The sequence below is a fragment of the Oryx dammah genome, unplaced genomic scaffold, assembly GCF_014754425.2.
Source record: "Oryx dammah isolate SB20612 unplaced genomic scaffold, SCBI_Odam_1.1 HiC_scaffold_28, whole genome shotgun sequence".
NCBI classification, from domain to species: Eukaryota; Metazoa; Chordata; class Mammalia; order Artiodactyla; family Bovidae; genus Oryx; species Oryx dammah.
The window spans coordinates 11,211,570-11,219,105 of record NW_024070212.1 but is presented as its reverse complement, the minus strand read 5'-3'; positions in this window follow the sequence as shown (position 1 = coordinate 11,219,105).

The window sequence follows — 7,536 nt, the reverse complement described above, 5'->3', positions numbered from 1 at the left end:
AAGTGCCACTGAACTTTAGAATTAGATTTGGAAAGAAAAGAGTTGAAATATATAAACTGCCTGAAAATCAGCTACAGGAAGGAACTGGCTGTGTAGCTGGCCTTGGAAGATTAGAGAACTGCTGAATAGGTGAATGAAGTTAGAAACAGGCCAATTGTTTGATCATAGTCTGGATATCTTCTCTCTTTTTTTCCTGCACTTTTGAAGAAAAAACAATATGTTCAAATTGAAAGAAGAGATTCTGTTGGTTGACTATTGACTGTACTTATAATAGGAATTAATGTTACTTTATACCTTTGGTTAACATTTTATTAAATTGGCACTGCTTACTCTAATATCATTAAATTGTAACTCAGACTTCTTTGGAGGAAATACAGGAAGGTCACCTGATGATCAGGGTTTTCAATAGTAGCAAATTGAACACTTCTCTCATTTATACAAATGTATTAAAAAATCAGTTCTAGGTGATTTCACTCCTCCATTTTCATACTTAGGAAGATTGCATTATCTAAATCTACATCTTCTTGTCACATGTTTCCAGTTAATTTTCAGTTTTGGCAAGAAGGTTAACAAAATAGGTATCTGTGACTGTAATTGTGGGACAGCCCCAGAGTGCAGCAGAGGAGGGGGGATTTCTTCTTAAAGGACTGGTCACAAACAGTAAGTACTTGTAGTCAAAATTCATGTGTGCATACTAAGTCGATTCTTTCGTGTCCCACTCTGTGTGACCCTATGCACTGTAGCCTGCCAGGTGCCTCTGCCCAAGGGATTCTCCAGACAAGAATATTGGAGTGGGTTGCCATGCCCTCCTCCAGGGGATCTTCCCAACCCAGGGATTGAACCCACGTCTCTAGATTCACCTGCATTGGCAGATGGGTTCTTTATCACTAAAGCTACCTGGAAGCCCGTGGTCAAAACTGGTTAGGATCAAATGAAATTTTGTGGAGCAAGGAGGAAGTAGTCATACCATAATATGTATAAAAAAATTAAAATTATAGTTATTTTTCCTTTAGAATTTATCTTGTGCATGGTTTGAATTTAGAATAAGTCTTTTGTGATTTTGTTAATGATTTTGGGGTTTCTATCAGAAATTTCTTTCTGCTTTGCTCAGTTATTTCATTGCTGAGACTTGCAGTTTCAGTAACCTCAAAATTGAAAACTGATGCTTGATTATTTTCACCCAAGTAACAGTGTTTCTTGTGTAATAATCAAATTATTTTCCTCTCTAACTTTTTTTTTTCACTTAATTTTACTTGTAAATGATTTTAAAATTCTTCAAGGTAGTGCAGTTACTTGTAGTATGTTTTGAATCTTTTGACTATATATTTTTTGTAAGGGTAGTATGTATTCTTTGTAATATCTGTCCTCGTCTATAATCCACAATGGTGTCATGAAACAAAGTAGAATTATAAGCATTTTATAGCTTAAAATGTATTTGTAGAGAAAAAGAAATATTGAAAATATGTAACTTAGACATATACTCAGGAAGCAAGTAAAAGAACCATAAAATGAATCAAAATATGAGGAAGAAAGAAAGTATAAAGGCTACATCATTAAAATTGAAATTAAAACATTTATGACAGAAACTACCAAATTAGAAACAGACAGCTTTTTTGAAAGAAAAAAAATATATATATATATATATAAAAGTAAACTGGAAGGAATGATAAAAAAGATACTGCACAAATAAAGAACACTGGGGTTTAATAAGTGGATGCTAATGGATATAATTAAGAATGAAAATAAGAGAAAACTATGTACAACCTCATTTAGGTCATTTGAAATAAAAGTGAGATGGAAATTTTTATTGAAAATTATAAATGAGTCAAATAAGACTCATAAGAAAAATAAATTTAAAGGATATCAGTTGCCATAAAAATTGAAACTGGTGGTAAACTTTCTGACTAATCCAAAAGACCTTAGGCACTTAATGATGCCCAGTTTCAAGATATGCAAAATAGTGGAAAACTACTTAAGTCATTTTATGAGGCTAGAATATCACAACATGAAAAACTCAGCAACCCAACAAGAACACTTAAAGACAAAATAAACAGATAAACCAAACACCCAGTAGCTATTATTCAATTTCACTTAGGAACTGAAGAAAACATAGATATACCAATAGCATTTTTACTAAGAGTACAGAACAATTTAAAATTAGAAAATCCATATATGTGATCATAAATGGATTAAAGGGGCAAAAATGAAACATCTGATCATCTCACTACTTGCCAAATAAAACTCTCAATAAAACTAAACATTCATTGATGAAAAAAAATTAGTTATTTTGGAATTAAAGAAAACTTCCTTTATATTGTTTAGTTTAGCTATAACCAACCTATGGTAGTTAGTAGCAAAAATTTGAAGATTTACCATTACAATTCATGCAGGAGAGTGAGCCAATATTTATTGTGCACTTAGTAAAGCTTTCAGGCACATCTTTCACTTCAGTTTACATTGCAAAATTTTCTCAGGGATATTTAAACAAAAGAGGAGGAGACATGGAAGAGAAAAGAGAGAGAAATGAAAACACAGCTTTCAGATTTCCGTGATGAGCCTCTGGCAATTTGTCATCCCTTAGTTTATCTGAGGGAAGAGAGGTGTTGTTGCAGAGATCAGAGGACCTCGTTCCTTTTATTCATCTTGTATATACATGCACAGCTGTCCATTGTCAGGAGAATTAAACAGCTGAGGGTGGGTCTGAGAAGATTTACTAAAGTCACCTTTGCTTCCCTAGTAGCTCAGATGGTAAAGCATCCACCTGCAATGCAGGGGATCTGGGTTCAAGCCTGGGTCGGGAAGATCCTCTGGAGCAGGAACTGGCAACCCACTCCAGTATTCTTGTCTGGAGAATTTCAAGGACAGAGGAGCCTGGCGGGCTACAGCCCATGGGGTTGCAAAGAGTTGGACACAATCGAGCGACTAACACACACACACACACACACACACCACGGCAATTAGAGAAAAGACAATGGTTTTTGCTATTGCCATTGCTATCCAAAGTGATACTAAAGCGGCACATTCTAGTCTAGTAAGTAAATATAAAAAAAGATATAAAAGACTTTATTTTCATAAGATATCATTTTCTCTACAGGAAAATTAAACAAGAGAAATCAACTTAAAAAGAACATAATTCAGCAATATATCTGGACAAAATATCAACATACTAAATACATCAAGGCTGTATATTGTCACCTTGCTTACTTAACTTATATCCAGAGTACATTATGAGAAACGCTGGACTGGGAGAAGCACAAGCTGGAATCAAGATTGCCGGGAGAAATATCAATAACCTCAGATATGCAGATGACACCATTCTTATGGCAGAAAGTAAAGAGGAACTCAAAAGCCTCTTGATGAAAGTGAAAGAGGAGAGTGAAAAAGTTGGCTTAAAGTTCAACATTCAGAAAATGAAGATCATGGCATCTGGTTCTGTCACTTCATGGGAAATAGATGGGGAAACAGTGGAAACAGTGTCAGACTTTATCTTTTGGGGCTCCAAAATCACTGCAGATGGTGACTGCAGCCATGAAATTAAAAGACGCTTACTCCTTGGAAGGAAAGTTATGACCAACCTAGACAGCATATTGAAAAGCAGAGACATTATTTGGCCAACAAAGGTCCATCTAGTCAAGCCTATGGTTTTTCCTGTGGTCATGTATGGATGTGAGAGTTGGACTGTGAAGAAAGCTGTGCACTGAAGAATTGATGCTTTTGAACTGTGGTGTTGGAGAAGACTCTTGAGAGTCCCTTGGACTGTAAGGAGATCCAACCAGTCCATTCTGAAGGAGATCAGCCCTGGGTGTTCTTTGGAAGGAATGATGCTCAAGCTGAAACTCCAGTACTTTGGCCACCTCATGCGAAGAGTTGACTCATTGGAAATGACTCTGATGCTGGGAGGGATTGTGGGCAGGAGGAGAAGGGGACAACAGAGGATGAGATGGCTGGATGGCATCACGGACTCGATGGACGTGAGTTTGAGTGAACTCCGGGAGTTGGTGACGGACAGGGAGGCCTGGCATGCTGCAATTCATGGGGTTGCAAAGAGTCGGACACGACTCAGTGACTGAACTGAACTGAACTGCACTGAAATCCATATAATACTAAAATAAAAATTTTCCGTTGAATCTGATTTATCCAAAATGATATTCAGTAAAAGCAAATTAATATTAACATGAAGAATGCTTTATTGGCAGGGAAAACAAGATGAGCTATTTATGACATATGTATTGAGTTGGCCAAAAAGTTCATTTGAGCTTTTCCATACAATGTTATGGAAAAATCCAAACAAAATTTTTGACCCACACAACAGAGGCAAAATGAATACAGGTGTTACATTTTTGTTAACTTTGTTTCTTTTTCTCATTATTTTTGATTCTACTGTGAATGTATGAAGTGTTTCCCCATTTATTCATATGTAGGTTATGAATTTCAACAATCTCCTTTAGTTTTCAATGTACATATCTTGCATATCCTTTGGTAAACAGCTTCTTATATATTTTATTGCTTTTAAAACTTTTGTGAATGAAGTTGCTTTCTCAATTTCAGTTTTGATTATTTGCTGTTGGGACATATAAGTAAAATTGATTTTATAAATACATACGAAATTGATATATTTATCTTGTGTCTTATCAGGAATTTATTTTACTTTCAATTCGAGAACTTCCACCTAGGTTTTTTTTTCCAATATTTTCCACTTCTTTAAAGATACTTTCTATTTGATGCATCATTATTGAATACTTTAACTTTTAAAAATGAGCTTTGTTAACTGAAAATTTTTAATGCTCATTACTTTCCAGCTTTGAGGATTTTTTTTTTTTTTTTATGTCAGTTATATCTAACCCTTGAGCAACATCAGAGGCAGTTTGTATTGATTTCCTTTCTCCCCGTGGATAGTCACAGTTCCCTCTTTCTTTTTATACCTACTTTTTTGTTGTTGAAAAATGGATATTATAGATGACATGTTGATTCTGATCTCCTTAGGTTACTGCTGTTGTTGTTTCCTTCTTTGTATGTTTCTTTAGTGACTTGGCTGGTCTAACCTGTCTGTCTGACTCTTCTTCTATAGTATGCAGCCACAGGAGTCTCTGCTAATTTTTTTTTTTTTTTTTGTAGCTTTGTTTTTCCTTTTCAGCTTGGTTTCTTAGGGATCACTCCTACATGAGCACAGCTTAATAAGGTAGTGTTCAAACACACTAAGTCAATTAAGCTCCTATCCTTTGCCAATAGATCTTTGTTTGAGTTGGGGAGAGTATTCAGATTTCAGAAAATTTGCAAGTCAGCCCTAGTTTTCACTTTCCCCTCTACTTCTTGTTTCTCCTTGCAGCATGTACACAAACCTCATTTTCATCCACGGACCTGCTTAAGCTGAGGTTGCTTCTTTCTGGTTTCCTGTGAGTGTGCATGCAGCCTTGCTCCTGTGTGCATACTTCCAGACAAGAAGGGCTATGTGGCAGATTATTCACAACCACTATGGTCATCCTTTTTATAACATTTTCCTCAAATTCTCTGGTTGGTCTGCTAGTCTGCTTCTCTATCCAGTGTTAAAACTTCAGGAAAACTGGGAAGTTAGCCTTTTTTTGATTATTTTCCTTTGAGTTTTTATTCTTTTCAATGATACCCTTGGGTTTGGCTATTTTCCCTGATTCTCTCTAAATCAAATTAGCCACTTTGAGCAGGGAAGCTTCTGGTTTTCATGGCATTTCCTTCCTTAGTAGAACAACACTGAAGGCATTCCACATGGGAAAAAGATGGGAGAAGCTCAGGTTAGACTCACCACTGCACTTACCCCACTTCTTAATTTGTGATATACTTTTGCTTCATTTCCAGAGTCTCGATATGGTTGTTTTACTGTCTTACTTGAACTTACTTTATTCAGTATGACAGTCTCTATGTCTATCCATGTCTGTCGCTGCAAATGGAATAATTTTGCTCTTTTTATGACTGAGTAATATTCCACTGTGTGTATGTACCACATCTTATTTATCCATTCCTCTATGGATGGACAGTTAGGTTTGCTTCTATGTCCTGGCTGTTGTGTATAGTGTCACAATGAACACTAAGATGCAGGTGTCTTTTTGAATTTAGGTTTTCTCCAGATATGCCCAAGGGTTGCTGGATCATATGGTAGCTCTATTTTTAGATTTTTTAAGGAACCTCCGCACTCTTCTCCAGAGTGGCTGTACCAGTTTACATTACCACTGACATTGTAGGAGGGTTCCCTTTTCTCCACACCTCATCAGTACTTATTTTTTGTAGATTTTTTTTGATGGTGACCATTCTGATTCGTATGAGGTAATACCTCATTGTAGTTTGGATTTGAATCTATCTAAGGAGATCCATGATGATCCGCCTGTCTTGGGTGGCCCCACAGGGCATGGCTTAGTTTCATTGAGTTAGACAAGGCTGTGGTCTGTGTGATTAGATTGACTACTTTTCTCTGATTATGGTTTCAGTGTGTCTGCCTTCTGATGCCCTCTTGCAACACCTACCGTCTTACTTGGGTTTCTCTTACCTTGGACGTGGGGGTATCTCTTCACTGCTGCCCCTCCTGACCCTGAACATGGAGTAGCTCCTCTCTGGTCTCCTGCACTTGTGCAGCCACCGCTCCTTGGACGTGCAGTTGCCCCATGGAAAAGAAATGCAAAAAAAGCAAAATGGCTGTCTGAGGAGGCCTTACAAATACCTGTGAAAAGAAGAGAAACGGAAAGCAAAGGAGAAAAGGAAAGATATAAGCATCTTTATACAGAGGTCCAAAGAATAGCAAGAAGAGACAAGAAACCCTTCCTCAGTGATCAATGCAAAAAAATAGAGGAAAACAACAAAATGGGAAATACTAGAGATCTCTTCATGAAAATTAGAGATAACAAGGGAAGAGTTCATGCAAAGATGGGCTTGATAAAGGATAGAAATGGTATGGAACTAACAGAAGCAGAAGATATTAAGAAGAGGTGGCAAGAATACATGGAAGAACTGTACAAAAAAGATCTCAAGACCAAGATAATCACGATGGTGTGATCACTCATCTAGAGCCAGACATCCTGGAATGTGAAGTCAAGTGGGCCTTAGAAAGCATCACTATGAACAAAGCTAGTGGAGGTGATGGAATTCCAGTTGAGCTATTTCAAATCCTGAAAGATGATGCTGTGAAAGTGCTGTACTCCATATGCCAGCAAATTTGGAAAACTCATTAGTGGCCACAGGACTGGAAAAGGGCAGTTTTCATTCCAATCCCAAAGAAAGGCAACACCAAAGAATGCTCAAACTACCCCACAATTGCACTCATCTCACACGCTAGCAAAGTAATGCTCAAAATTCTCCAAGCCAGGCTTCAGCAATACTTGAACCGTGAACTTCCAGATGTTCAAGCTGGTTTTAGAAAAGGCAGAGGAACCAGAGATCAAATTGCCAACATCCACTGGATCATGGAAAAAGCAAGAGAGTTCCAGAAAAACACCTCCTTCTGCTTTATTGACTATGCCAAAGCCTTTGACTTGTGGATCACAACAAATTGGAAAATTTTTTAAGAGATGGGAA